The sequence below is a fragment of the Cupressus sempervirens genome, chromosome 7 (assembly GCF_028749045.1).
Source record: "Cupressus sempervirens isolate cs-2001-9-10 chromosome 7, ASM2874904v1, whole genome shotgun sequence".
NCBI lineage: Eukaryota > Viridiplantae > Streptophyta > Pinopsida > Cupressales > Cupressaceae > Cupressus > Cupressus sempervirens.
The window spans coordinates 741,621,411-741,636,371 of NC_143124.1; the positions used below are offsets into that span (position 1 = coordinate 741,621,411).

The following is a 14,961-nucleotide window of genomic DNA, read 5'->3' on the forward strand; positions in this document are numbered from 1 at the left end:
ATTGGTTTACCTTAGAGATAAGCTCTTGGTATTTGGTAAACTAGTTATTTGGGGTGTATTAGGCTATTCAAAACAATTATATTACTAAGAAGTCTTTGGATAATTTATTTACCTAATTTGGGAAACTTAAGCCTTAAGGTTGCATTCGGAAACCTTTGGGAAAACACATTGTTTAGAGTATTTTCTCATAGAACTTGGAAGGGCCCATCTTTCTCTACATCACTTTTCCTAAAAATGTCTATAAAGATGATATGTAATCATACCCTAAAGACTTGATTTCAAGTGTAGAAGAGATACAATATGTAATTAGGTCCTAGAGCTACATTACAAGTTGTAAGTTCAATACATATTGATATGTAGTCAAGTTTCAAATTCTTAACTATGATTGTGTTAAAATGGTGATATGCAATTAGGTCTTCAAGACTAGATGCTAGTGATGCAAGACTTAACCCAATGACATGTTAAGATGCTTAAAGAGCTTGCAATCAATTCCTAGAGACTTGATTACAATATGTGCCTATCAACATAGAAGGATGACTTATTGGTTGGGTCTTAAGGCCTGCCAACCACTTAGGCATGATAAAACTTGAAATCAAGTTTGTGAGACCCAATTGCATTTTTTTAATGTATGTAACTTATGATTTGCAATTGATGTCAAGGACCTTGACTACATATGAGAACTAAGACAAACTATTCACATGTTGAGATTCAAATATCGACCTATACACTAGTAACTATGAGGATAATGCAAGAGCATTCAAAGAAATCTAATAAGGGCCTAAGTGATGCAAGTGGAAGGGTACTAACAAGGTAGATTGGGAGATTGCAACCTAAAAGAACAACCTAAAAAGTTTTGACAGCCCAAACAAGGCTCAAGACCCCACACTTGCACCTTGACAACAAATATTGCTTAATACAAGAAAGCTACACCAAACATGGAACCAAGAACTCAGACTCAAGAAATAATTTTCTTACATCAAAATAGGCATATTGACTAGAATTGAAGACCCCAAATAGAGAAAGTGACATAGTTCCTTCATTAACCTCTTGGATTCCTAGTAGCCCAAGGAATGAGACTTAGGTCTGCAACTTGTACAATTAGCATGAAAAGAAAAGACTAACACCAAGACTACTTCCTATTTCTAATGTGCTATTAGATTCCAAAGTGGAGAGATCCCATTAGCAAGAAAATTGTCAAAACCTGTGGGGATAACATTTAGACACAAGGGCTAATTAGGCCACATTTACAAAGGAGGTACCATTTAAACATGTACTCAAAACATGATACCAATTGGAGATGTTAAGGAATGATCCAAATATGTTAATTACCAAGTTACAAATCATAATATGGAGTTTTGAGGCCTTAAAATGTTGGGATAGCAGGTTTGTGTATTGATGAAACAATATGTGCATTGTTAAATTCACTTGCTTCATATGTTCTTTAATATTTTCTATTCCCACCTATATAATTCACACTTCTACTACATTCAAAATACTTTCTAACACTTCCAACTTGTTAAATGGGCTATCCCTTAGCAATTCCATGTTAGGGACCCTTCCCTGAGCTAGAGACTTATCCCTTAAGTTTCTCATTGCCCTATGGTAAGGTATGCCTTGACTTTTAGGCTAATTATTGACCCTTCTAAATACATTGTTACTTCGTACACCCTAGCTATCACACCTAGGTCTAATGACCCTTATTGATGCAGAGCACACAGCCTACTTTTGCCACTTGGTTCTTAAACTTCTAAGGGTACCCAAACCCACTTCAGGATGATGTCTTGGTTACCAGCCTTTGACAAATGATGACCTTTACTTATCCAAGTGGACTCCACTCTCCTAAGGTCCTTCCCTTTTCCTAGGGCTCTTGGAAAACTTGGATCAAAATATGGCTTTAGGGACACTTGCCCTCAACTAGACCAATTAAGGCAAAACAAGTAAAAAGGTTTCAAGACTTCAAACATAGACTTGATTCAGCATTTCTAGTACTAAACCGCTAGGATTCATGCACTTTCAAGGCCCCAATACCTTCAAAGGATCAATATCCCTAACATAGGCCTAGAAATCCTAGTAGGTCAAAATTTAGTTTTCCTTGGCAAACTGCCAAACTTTCCAAAGGACAAGGGAAACTTATCACCTTTTCAAATACCTTTTACCTAGTTCTTGAAGACTCGATGAATTCTCAATTATCTTCAGATTAAATTATTACACAAATGTAAAAAATGTTAGATTTTTAAGATAGATATCAACTTTAAATAACATATAAAATGGCACTAGTTTTTTATGTAGAATTGCCCATTTCAAATGAAAAAAAAAAAGTTCTACCCAAAAAATAAACACATGAACTATCTTAACAAATTATAACATAAAATATACTATTTAGATGAAACCATGAATGATGATAATGTACCTAGATTGACATGCACGTCATTATTAACTTTAACATAAAAATCAACATCCCATTTAGCGAGTGTTGTAGAGATGTATGTCTTGGTCTTTGTTGAGAGTTGATGGTAGCCTTCAACATGTTCGAGTCCAAGGAAGTAATTATGCTCTGCATCTTCTTCTTCAATTGCACGATCTAAAATGCCACCTAGTGTAGCACTGTGCCCAATCACAAACCTTATCACTATCCCCTTCTCCTCCTCTAACTTCTTAAGCTTTTCCCCTATCATTCTCATTTCCCATTTCCCATTTTATTTGTGGGCTTCAAACAAGACATAGTAATATTCAAATTTAAAAAGTTACAATTGTTACAAGTGTTTTAATTGAGTATAGTTGTTGACCTTGTGGCATCCAAGTGTGTCAGATAGAATCATGTCATTTTCTACTGCTAAAAGTAGTGTTGATTCCCACCACAACAAATGCTTTTTTGGCAAAAGATTTATTTTCTTTCTCCACTCCATTCATCTTCATTCCACTTGCAACTCTTGCTGCTCCTAATTCCATTTCCAATGAAGATATTATTGTGTCTAATGACCTACATCACTCATGCCCCTTTATATTCTTCAAATGAATCTTAAAGCTATCCATTACAATACCACTTATCCCAATAAATTCAGCTAATTTAAAATTCTCATACATTTATATATATCTTAGATGATAACACATCAAAATTCAATCTAGCATTATAAGATGGGTTTTATAAGTTTATGATTCAAAAATAAATTTATTTTGGAGTTTATCTGAAATAATTACAAATGACAAAACAAATAAAATATAAAAGCATGTTAGTCATAATATCATTATTGGTAACAATGTTCCAAATGCAAAGAATTATTTGTTTGAACTTCTAGTAATGATCAAGCATCTCACTGAATGGCTTGATGATTCTTGGAAACTTCTCCCATTATATCCTTGCTTTCGCTAGTTTCAAGTTTCTGGTTACATGCACACAATCATGACTTTACATCACAAAGCATTCACATTCTAACAATTTTCATGTTCTTTTATTATATTTTGATCTAAACAACAAATTCTAAACTTTCACTTATTCAAATGACTAATATTAAAGTGGGTCATATTAAAGAATCTAATATATTTATTCAAATAATGTATCTAGATTCTAAACAAATCAAAACATAAAATCTATGAATTAAACTTATCTCATCACTTACACATAATAACAATACCCACCTTGTCATGTAGATAGTCTTGGGGGAGAGGTTGCAACATTGTATTTAGACCCAATTAATCACTCTTCTCTCTCTCCCTCTCTCCATATCCAATCTAATGAACCAACTGGATCTACTTTACATTTTAATGTCTCAAGTATTGCCTCATGGTCTAACTCGCGAACTTTCTAAAGAATCTTATTATGTGGTTTTCCACCATATTTAATCAAGTGAACATTTGATGTGACAACAAGGTTTGAATAATTAAGATTCTTCCTCTCTATTTTCCTATCCTCGAATAACCACAAATTAGGGTTCTTCATAGAATATTGTCTAAGCCATGTGTCGGTTACAACCACCGCACTGATATGGTACTCTAAATCTTCACCATCTATAACTGAGTGATCCAATTTTTGTTTGGCTTGGACACAATGACACAAATAATAATCTATCCCTTCTTCATTTTCTTTAGGTGCAATAATAGAAAAAATATGGCCTAAAGTGACAAATGTACAAAATGCGGTCATTAATTCAAAAAATGTTTAGGTAAAAGTTATAAAGTTACATATTCAAATTACAAAGATATATAAATATATATTACTAGGTTACACTAGATCATATAAGTGGTCAAAGTCCATAGACGAATCCATCTCTACCATTTCTAGTGCTTGTGGGTGATGATAGGTGTCAATTGGGTCCAAAACCCATATATCCCATTTGTCCACCCATTCAGTTGACTCACAGTCATCCCAATTTTCTTCTACATATGATGGACAATAGCATGCCATTTTTTATGTGTGGATACTCTATGAACCTACATTAGAGCTTCTAAAAGAGTGCAACTCACTTGATCTTGTAAGTGTGCAACAATCCTCATATGGTGCAATGTCAGTATTATCTATCAACCAAAAAAATTTACAAATCGTAGACTCACCTTCCTTACCTGGACCCATTGTAGTGTTACACCACTAGATGATGGATTTTGTACCTATTAATATTTTTCCATATTTGTACTTTAGTTCTTCATGAGTTAAAGCTCTTTTGATGCATGTGCCTACACCATTGTGCTCTCCCTTCCATGACCAACCTCCATGAAATTCCACATATATTGAATTCTACACAACTTGTCCATCCTACTTAACCAATAGAACATCTATGCATTCTTGAATTAAGATGAGCAATTAATTAACCAAATAACGTGCTAACGATATGTTATGCCCCTATTAGCCAACTCTCCATAAAATAGTTGAAAACAACCATGTACAAACTCTGTAGAATGTGATCGATCATTGTTGATGTAAAAATGGTACTCCCTCAAAATCTTTCTATCATCCTTTGTACTTGTAGGTGAATGCATGAATATTATGTGAACAAATATGAAAACCTATTGAAAAGTATAATACTTTGCTTGCACCTCATTTTGTGATTTTAGTGTCTAGTTCTCTATGAAGTCTACAATCGAAACAATGGTATTCAGTGAAAATGTATCCTTGAACAACTTGAATTGCAAATCTAGCTATTGAGCTCTATGTGTATGCCTTGCATACTCGTAAATAATCTTTTCACAAAAAAACTTCATGAACTCATACATTGGAATCTTTTCAATGACTAAATCACATCTTTTACCCTATTTCCCTTCTTTTAGAGCATATGTCACTATCCAATTGCATGTGTACTATCCATATGTTCACAAGTTGATAAAAGTTGCAAAGAACCACAAAATAAGCATGATGTCTTGTAAAATTCTTGATCATCCCCTATTTCACATAAAATGTTGGATATGAATTTCGTTGAAGATCTTCATGGCTCATTCATGTCAAAATCTTGCAAAACAAACTTAGAATGTAAAAACACACATATATACCTAAAAATATCAAAAAAGTTAGAAACTTCAATATGTATTCTACAACAACAGGTTGTGCATGTGTGATTTATCTTCACATAAAAAGGTTTACCCATCTCAAAAAATGTTTGACTTATTCAAATTTGAGGATACATACCAATAAATTTTGCAAAAAGTTGTATTTGAGTTGAGTCCAAACAAAAATTTGCATGTGGGTTGTAATTTTGGCTATCAATCCTCCTTCTTAGAACATCTCTTTGATTAGGGAAAACATATGTGTTATTTTTTCAAAAATCTTCGATCAATGATTTCAAAGCTTCACTAATTTCTTTATCCTTTCATGGTAGTCTACCACTAAATATCCATAACTCATTTTTTGTTGGATCTTTCATGCCTTAGCATGGGTCTCCTTAGAGTACCTCTACCAATTTTTAATATTTTTCTTGTCTTTCTCATGAGTTGAGCTTTCTTTATTTGGTGTGAAGACTACCCCTACAAAAGCAATGCCACATCGGCAAACTCCATAAAATGTGGAAAATTCAATGAGGGTCAAAGTCATTTGAATATTGACCAATCAACATTAGTTGATTAACTATCATTAACTTTAACAAATCTGATTAATATACATATATGCTTAAATCTAAAAGAAACCATAATTTTGTTACTAGATTACCAATACCAGATACCAAATACCAAATGGTCTAACCATGACAACGAATGTTGAAATAGCTCCAAAACCTGTCTAAGAACAAAATGGTGGGAATATTGTAGGAGTGTTTTACCACCCTACCACGAAGTTATTAAGCTTTCCTAAAATCTTTTCTAACATGAACGATACCCAGCCTGGCAATGAGGTAGTCTAAACAAGTAAAACTTAGAAGAGTAATGGAATAATGCTACGCAATAATATCAAGAACATTAATTAGTTAACAAGATAACGAACAACATTTTGTTAGATATCACATTAGTATCACAGACCCTTCACCATCATTGATAATAGTAAAAACATGACAAGGTGTATCCAACATTGAGCTCCATATATTGTCATGTCCCCATTTCAAATAATTAAAAATAATAATCTTTGCTAAGGCAAGCAGGCCCAACAAGGTGAAGTTTCAGCAAAAGGGGATAATCTTTGGAAGCGAATGGACTAAAAAATGAAAATTATTATTAAAATATGTTTTATTAACCCCTCTTGGACATGAGTTAGGGTTATGCCCTCTTTTAAAGGGTTTGGAGGCATTTTGGGCTGATTCAAGAACTTGATTTTTGCTCATTTCTTTCTTATTCTTCAGAGGCTGCCAAACCTATGGAGAAGGAGACCCAAGAATGGAAGTTTGTAGGTTTTTAGGAAGGCTAAGGATGGGAGTTTAAATCCATTCCATATGCATGCTCATACAGAGTTTTCCTTTGTACTGAACAGTGAAGATTTGTGGGTTTTCGGGTGTGTTTTTTGTAAGAGTTTTGTGTTTCTAGTTGAGTATTTCATATCAGTTTGGTTTGCTGCTGTATTTCAGACTTTTAGATGTTAAAATAGAGCTGAATATATGTATTTGGTCATGATTATACTTCTATGATAGATTATTAGTGTTTTTGTGGTGTTTTCGGGCTATTCTATGTTGTTTTCGGGAGCCCGATGAGCATTGTTTTTATCCTCCATTTGGAAGTTGTTGTGTAAATGTTATACAGATCTTAAAATGTCATTTTTTAGGCTATTATGCTGCTGAAATTTCTATAAAATTGTCCACTTTTAGATTTACTAATAATATGTGAAGCTGTGAAGTCTTTGGCACTATTTTCGGCATACCCGATTTGAGGTTTATTGAAAAATTGGTGGATCTTTGAAAGATTGGTTGTTTGATCTTAAAGATCTGATTAGAGGCTTGAAATATCATATAAAATTAGAAAAGGGACATTCCAGTGGTATCAGAGCTATGATCTTGCTAGCCTGAAGGTTTGTAGAAGTTTGCATGTCAGTTTTGACAACTACCCAAATCTTGCATGTCAAAATTTATGGTTGCATGCTACTTCTAATCATTTGCATGTTAGTTCTTGGTGAATTTGGTGGTTGCATGTTTTTTTTAATCAGCTACATGTTAAAATCTATGGTTGCATGCTACTTCTAATCATTTGCACGTTAGTTCTTGGTGAATTTGGTGGTTGAATGTTACTTATAATCAGTTGCATGTCAAAATCTATGTGCATGCTACTTCTAATCATTTGCATGTTAGTTCTTGGTGTTTGAAGAAGTTATAACCTATTAGGGTTACACTCTACTTTATCCAGAATGGACAGGTATAGTACAGAGTCTCAGAGGACATGATCTTGGACAATTGATATCCAGAGTCAGAACAGTAGAAAGGATGGTTATTTAGACATTCGAGATAAACTTAAGAAAATAAGCCATGACATGTCTGAACAGTTGGTTGAGCACCACCGTATGATGAGTGACATTTTTTCCGATCCAACTAAGGTGGATAAGTTGACCAGATTTCTATTCGGCAAATTTTCTCATAGGGCAGGTGACACAATTACCAAGAACTTGCATGAGGAGTTTGAGAAACTAGCTTATAGCCAGGCAGAGGTCTCAAATTCTACTCCACCACAAGAGGTAGTGAGAAAGGATATTACGCAGATTGATAGTAATAGTCAACTTGATACTCAAATTGAGACAATTGTATACATGTCATTAAAGGGTGATATCACAGGTATTCAGGATGGTATAGTTACAACAGGTAGTGACTACAGTGTAGTGGGTTCAGATGATGATTATGAGGATGTTGTTGTGCATGATGGTGAGATACCTGGTAGAAATGAGCAGACATTGAGCATTCATAACTTTGCTGAGAAAGAGTACTAGGCACAGTTAGATGCTTCATCACATGAGGTTGAGGCTGGTAGTACTTCACACGATTTGTCCAACTAGCTAAAAGTGAACAAAGACAGTATTGTGACTTCATTCTCTCATCATGACAGGTATGTAGAGTTAGTTGGTATTACTCATATTACTCAAGTGAGGATTTTGCTGGAGTTACCAGCTGATTCTAGTTTACAGATATGGACTTGAGATTGTTATATTGGCATTTGGGATTCAGTTGACTGGAGATCTTTAACAATTTTTGGTAGCAGTGTTTGTTTGGGTGCTATCATGGATTTGATTAGAAGATTGCACGATGTTGTCTTTTCTTGTGCTAGCAGCTTATCCGATGTTGACCTATTAGTTTTTATACACCAGTGTTGGGCTTTGTTCATATATCAAGTCGACCATTTTTGCTGGAATGTGTTGATGATCTTTCAAATTTGGCAGTGTGTACAGATGAGTCTTAGGATCATATTAACATTAATGACATCTAGGAGGATGCAGTGGGCATTTTTGAAGACTTAGTTTCCTTGGTGGTTTCTTTTGGTATAGAGGAGTTGGATAGAAGTGCTATAGTTTTTGATACTCTGTATGTTGATATGAGCTTTGGAGTTGATTCGCATGATATGGATGGTAATACTATAGAGACCAGAAACCTTGAGGATGCTCCTTTAGACAGTGCATCAAAGGAGGTTTGTAGGATACAGTCTAGCCAATGCCATCATGTGTCTAGTCAGTTGAGAGTTAGTGAGCAAGACATTGCTATCGCTTGCCAACATTTTGATGCTACTCATCAATTATTAGTAGTTTATAGATGGGGTTCTCCTACTAGTGATGAGTAGGGAGGCAGTTATCTTTCCTTGACAGAGTTCCACTCTTTATGGGAGGCTATCCAAATTTTTAGATAGGATTATATGCAGTTGGTAGCCGACAGAGATTATATTATGGAGTGGGGTAGTACAGCATACGATGCATTGTTGGCCAAGGAAGATGAGGTGAGTGAGCTTACTCAGTAGCTTGAGGTGACTTCTGAGATTCTTAAGAGTACACAGTTGGCTTTCAGGGAGTCACAATTTCATTTGGCTAAGGTGACCATGGAGTCAGAGAAACTACAGTCTTTACTAGATTCTGTACAGTCACAAGCTGCAGTGTCTGGTGATTCGAGGATGTCCATGGATGAGATTGTCAAAGATAGTGGAGATGGGGATGCATCCATCCTTGATACTAACATTGGCATATTGGGTTCATCCCCACTAGAGTTAGGTTTAGTTGAGTTGGGTACTGCAGCAGATTGTTGTGGTATGCCTGACATGGTGGTGACCTCTAGTACTAAAGGCACGGAGACTAGAGATGTTGTATCAAAGACCATGTGTGATGTTGGTGAGCTGACATTTGGCATGGTTCCTACTAGTAATACTACTCCCTTGGTGATTTCTTTAGAGGTAGTAGTTAGTTCTAACTTGGTTAGTGATCGATTGCAGTTAGTTACATCTAGATTGCAGTCTGAGCCACTGACTAAGATTGGCGCATTCTATCGGCATTACATTGTGAGGTATGCTCATCAATTTACCTTTGATGACCATGTTGATGAGATGATGATACAGAGATGTACTTTGGTTCCTAGTGCTTATCATCAGTTATGGGATAGTTTGACACCTTGGGATGAGATTCGTGATGGGCACGACATGGCAATAGGTTTTGCAGTTGACAGCTTGATAATACATGACTTAGAGCAGGAGTTTTGGAGTGATGCTTTAGTGGGTGTTGTTATTGATTCTACTCTTTTGGCTATGACATCTCTTGACTTAGCTGGTGATCAGTCATAGTGGGTTGTATCACTTGTTCATGGTGAGCTGTTGACTGAGGTTGGTTTTCTTTATCAACATTATATTGCAGGGTATATACATCAGTTAGCATTTGATCCTTGTGTTGAGGAGTTGATGGCAGGAAAATTTGGTTTAGGTTCCATTTCTTACTGTTTATCTTGTGATGGCTTTTCGCCATCAGGGGTGCATGGGAGTTATGGTTATGAGACAGTGGCCAGTGATCTGCAGAGTTGTGTTGACTGTAGGAGTTGTACAGTGTGTGGATTCTCCATACTTGGTACAGTTTCATTCGAGAGTGTTCACCATTGTTGTAGAGTTGGATTGTGCATTCTGTATAGGCCAGTGGGATGCATTGATGGTATTTATTGTGTTGGCAGTTTGATTTTTCCAAATTACTTGGGTTCTGATGTTCTAAGAGTTTTTGTCTCGTGGGTTTCTAACTATGGCAGTGGTGATTTTGGAGTTTGGTTGAGCTGTAATTATCAGTTTGATTATGGATTCCTCTTGGTCATATTGCAGAGGATATTGCAGGAGCCTATGTTAATTGGCAGTAGTATAGTTCATGACTACATTTGGGATCCAGGTGGATTGATTGGTTTATTATTCAGCCATTTCTTGAGGACAAGCAATATTTGGGAGGGAGGGACTTGTCATGCCCCCTTTTTAAATAATTAAAAATAATAATCTTTGCTAAGGCAGGCAGGCCCAAAAAGGTGAAGTTTTAGCAAAAGGAGATAATCTTTGGAAGAGAATGGACTAAAAAATGAAAATTATTATTAAAATATGTTTTATTAACCCCTCTTGGACATGAGTTAGGGTTATGCCCTCTTTTAAGGGGTTTGGAGGCATTTTGGGCTGATTCGAGAACTTGATTTTTGCTCATTTCTTTGTTATTCTTTAGAGGCTGCCAAACCTGTGGAGAAGGAGACCCAAGAATGGGAGTTTTCAGGTTTCCAAGAAGGCTAAGGATAGGGGTTTGAAGCCATTCCGTGTGTATTCTCATACAGAGTTTGCCTTTGTGCTGAACAATGCAGATTTGTGGGTTTTCGGGTGTGTTTTTTGTAAGAGTTTGGTGTTTCTAGTTGAGTATTTCATATCAGTTTGGGTTGTTGCTGTATTTCAGACTTTTAGATGTTAAAATAGAGCTAAATATATGTATTTGGTTGTGATTATACTTCTGTGATAGATTATTAGTGTTTTTGTGGTGTTTTCGAGCTATTCTATGTTGTTTTCAGGAGCCCGATGAGCATTGTTTTTATTCTCCGTTTGGGAGCTGTTGTGTAAATGTTATACAGATTTGAAAATTTAATTTTGTAGGCTGTTATGCTGCTTAAATTTCTATAAAAATGTTCGCTTTCAGATTTACTAATAATATGTGAAGCTGTGAAGTCTTTGGCACTATTTTCGGCATACCCGATTTGGGATTTATTGAGAAATTGGTGGATCTTTGAAAGATTGGTTGTTTGATCTTAAAGATCTGATTAGAGGCTTGAAATATCATATAAAATCAGAAAAGGGGCATTTCATATACCCATCTACATACAAGGATAAAACCATAAAGTCCATATATCATAGATCAATTTATTACATCATCTTAGCTCATCTCTAGCAAGGAATTTAGTTCAACTTTCAAAAGTGTAAGCGAGTACTACCATCAATTCTACAATTGGCACATTTTATAAAGATGCATATATTAAGCCATTCACATAGCTAACAAGGAAATTCTTTCTCCATCATTTCATAGTCCTAGCATGTTATCCTATCTTGAATTCCTCTCATAAAACATAAATACACAAGATGTATAGTAAGCAACAAGAATGAAACAATTACATTGCATTCATCATGAAATCACCACATCTATGTAACATGATAATTTAAAGGTCATATATAAAAAGGATGGCCATGTAAATATTATTTCCAAGGGAACTCCTAAGTGCTCAAACTATATTTAGCAGCCAACTTAAGTAAATGGAAAACTTACATACTTAGCCAATACCACCAAAGTGTATGATCAAAATTCAATAAGATTATAGGAGGTATTGATAAAACATTTTTTTATTGATAAAACATTTTTTTTCTAATTTCACTAGGTTTCAATTAACCTTAAAATACATGGAAATCTCTAGTAGTAGTACATTCTAGGAATTGGAAATATTTGGAACAGAACAACATCATCTTCAAATTTTCATTTCAATCAAAGATCAGCGTTTTAAGGTATGTTTTCTCACTACTGGTTACAAGAAATATCAATCTTATCAGTTTTATACATACACATGCACACAAGAATTAAATGCAATATTTGTTATTCTGTCAGATTTTTCATTCATAGATTTCTCTCCTCAGCTTTTTTATTTAGTATTTTTATATACAATGGTATTGTTCATGATTGTACCTAATTTCATGAAAGCTTTGAAAGGTAACTTTTCTCATGTACAAGAAAATATTTACCTAATGTCCAACATTTAATTACAAATAACTTGTGTAGCTACTAGTTATATAAAGTATGAGGTTACATTCTTAAGCCATTCTTCAGTACCTTAACAAGCAGAAATTCTATTGAAGTTAACAATTGTGGATTCTACCAAGAACAATTTCATTCCAAGGAAAAATGAACATAGAAAGGGAACAAAAAGGTAAGATATTTAAATAGTTGCACACTATATCCTTTCCCTAAAAGGCATCAGACATTTCAATCCACAAAAAATGGAAAAATTTCAGTTTTTTGTTGACACCTTGTAAAGGATTATGAACAAAAGAACACAACAATTTAGTACTATCCAGAATCCTCATGTTTCACTTTTCAAGATTAAATATTTCTTTTTTCTTGGTTTATTTAACCCCAATTAAGAGGGTTTCCTCATTTTTCCATAGATTTTAGATGTAAGATAATGAGCAGTTGTCTTTGAGAAGAAAAAAAAGTATGCTTCACGTCGAGGGAAAGGGTTCCTTGATTGTCAAAGAATCTAGAAAATAAGTCATTGTTTTTCTCATAAATAGCTATTCATTTACTTAACTTTTGAAATTCAACACATATTGGTGGTTGTAGAACTATTTTTACGATGTATTCTAGTTCAATTTGTATAGGAAACGTTGTCCATTTTAGAAATCAATTGCATATTATAGAGGAGGAAGAATTTCTATGAAGGATCATAGCCTTTTACTAGAGATTAATATGCTAAGCATTCTCATACTTGCATTGCATTGTATTATCTATAAATGTTTTCTACTTGAATTAGCTTCAATTTCTAAATTATTACTATCTAATTTCATTCTATTTTTACATTAATCAACTGCATTTGAAGTGTTCTTACATTGTGTAAACTAATTAAAGCTAATAATATTCTTGGTTTTTTTACAAACCAAGGGCCAAATTTCATTTATCTACTAGGAAACTCACAAAATCACCTACACAATTCCTAAATACAAGGATTTTGAGCAAATGTCAGAAAGGAACCTGGGAGTTATGGCTACTACCAAACTGTTACCCTATTGGTTACCTCTGCCCTTCCTCCTCTAGCCGTTAATGCCCTTCTAGCAACTTTGTTTCCTTCCAAAACATTCTCCTCCCTTCCACACATAATTAAATGGAAAAGTTTTTAAAATTTGTACTTATTCCATAGGGCTTCTCTTAACCATTTCAGAATCTCCCCCCATAACTCCTATTGGGAGGATATTAGGAAGAACTCATAAAAAATGAGGATGACAGTTCAATAACCGCTGCCCATCATCTTGATTAGTAACCATCAAAGCCCTCAGATTCTTGAATTATTCATTTGATTATTTAATCTATATTGACCAAATTAATTTAGTATCTAGTAAAAGAGCTAGGTGGTAGCACAAACATCGCTTTATTCAAGTATGGGAAGAGCGAGTTGTGACATCCTCTCTCCCTTAGAAAATGCATTGCCTTGATGCAGATAGACATAAGAATTTAAAATCATACCCAATTAAATATACAAGGAAAATAAATCTAAAAGATCAAGATCTAACTTCCATTTACACAATAACACATGTATCGGCATTTAGTTCTATAGAAAAATATTAATTTTCATCTATTATAATAAAGCCAACTTTTCATTTCCTTATATGAAATCTACATTTGATTTGAATGCATTCTAATAAATTCTACACATAATCTCATGGAAACATTCTTTTCAAGACAATATTAACACATTAATTACATAAACACGTGTAAGAAATCATTTCAAGATCATTTTCTACATGTGGGTGTGTGAATTCCATTACCACTCTATAGTTTTACAAGGTTAGGCTACCTCTTTCTGACAATATTCCCCCTTTCTTATATTGTGTCGTTCCCTCTATTCATTCATAGGAACAACACCAAATATCAATCCATCATATATCATAAATCTAAATCAATTTCCCAATGAAATATACAATCAAATATTTCATTATCTCAAGAAGTCTCAAAATTTGTAACATATTGACTTAAAATCACATGATATCACACACATATGTATGCACTTACCATACCTTGGCATCACCTATGCATTTTTCCTCGCTAGTAGGTACTTCTTTTCCACATCCTGCCATACTAATTAGTATCTCAAGGAGATCAACACAAATATTAGGAGTCAAAAAAATTTGTTCAACTTTATGACTTCTTAACTCATCTTTTAATCGCAAGCCATTCATACCATGTGTACCATATGTACTATACATACCATCTAACATGTACTTTCTAAGTGAGTAATTATCCACATCAATAGATTAGTGTCCACGAAACATAATCAAGTAATGTAATCCTATTGCATCTAACTCATCCTCATTTGAATCATCATGAAATATAATGACATG

General features: G+C 34.4%; 1 pseudogene; it reads right to left on the reverse strand.

Moving 5' to 3' along the window:
- Window positions 1-2,375: 2,375 nt before the first annotated feature.
- On the reverse strand, window positions 2,376-14,697 carry LOC149549397 (putative beta-1,3-galactosyltransferase 8; annotated as a pseudogene).
- Between the last annotated feature and the right edge of the window lie 264 nt (window positions 14,698-14,961).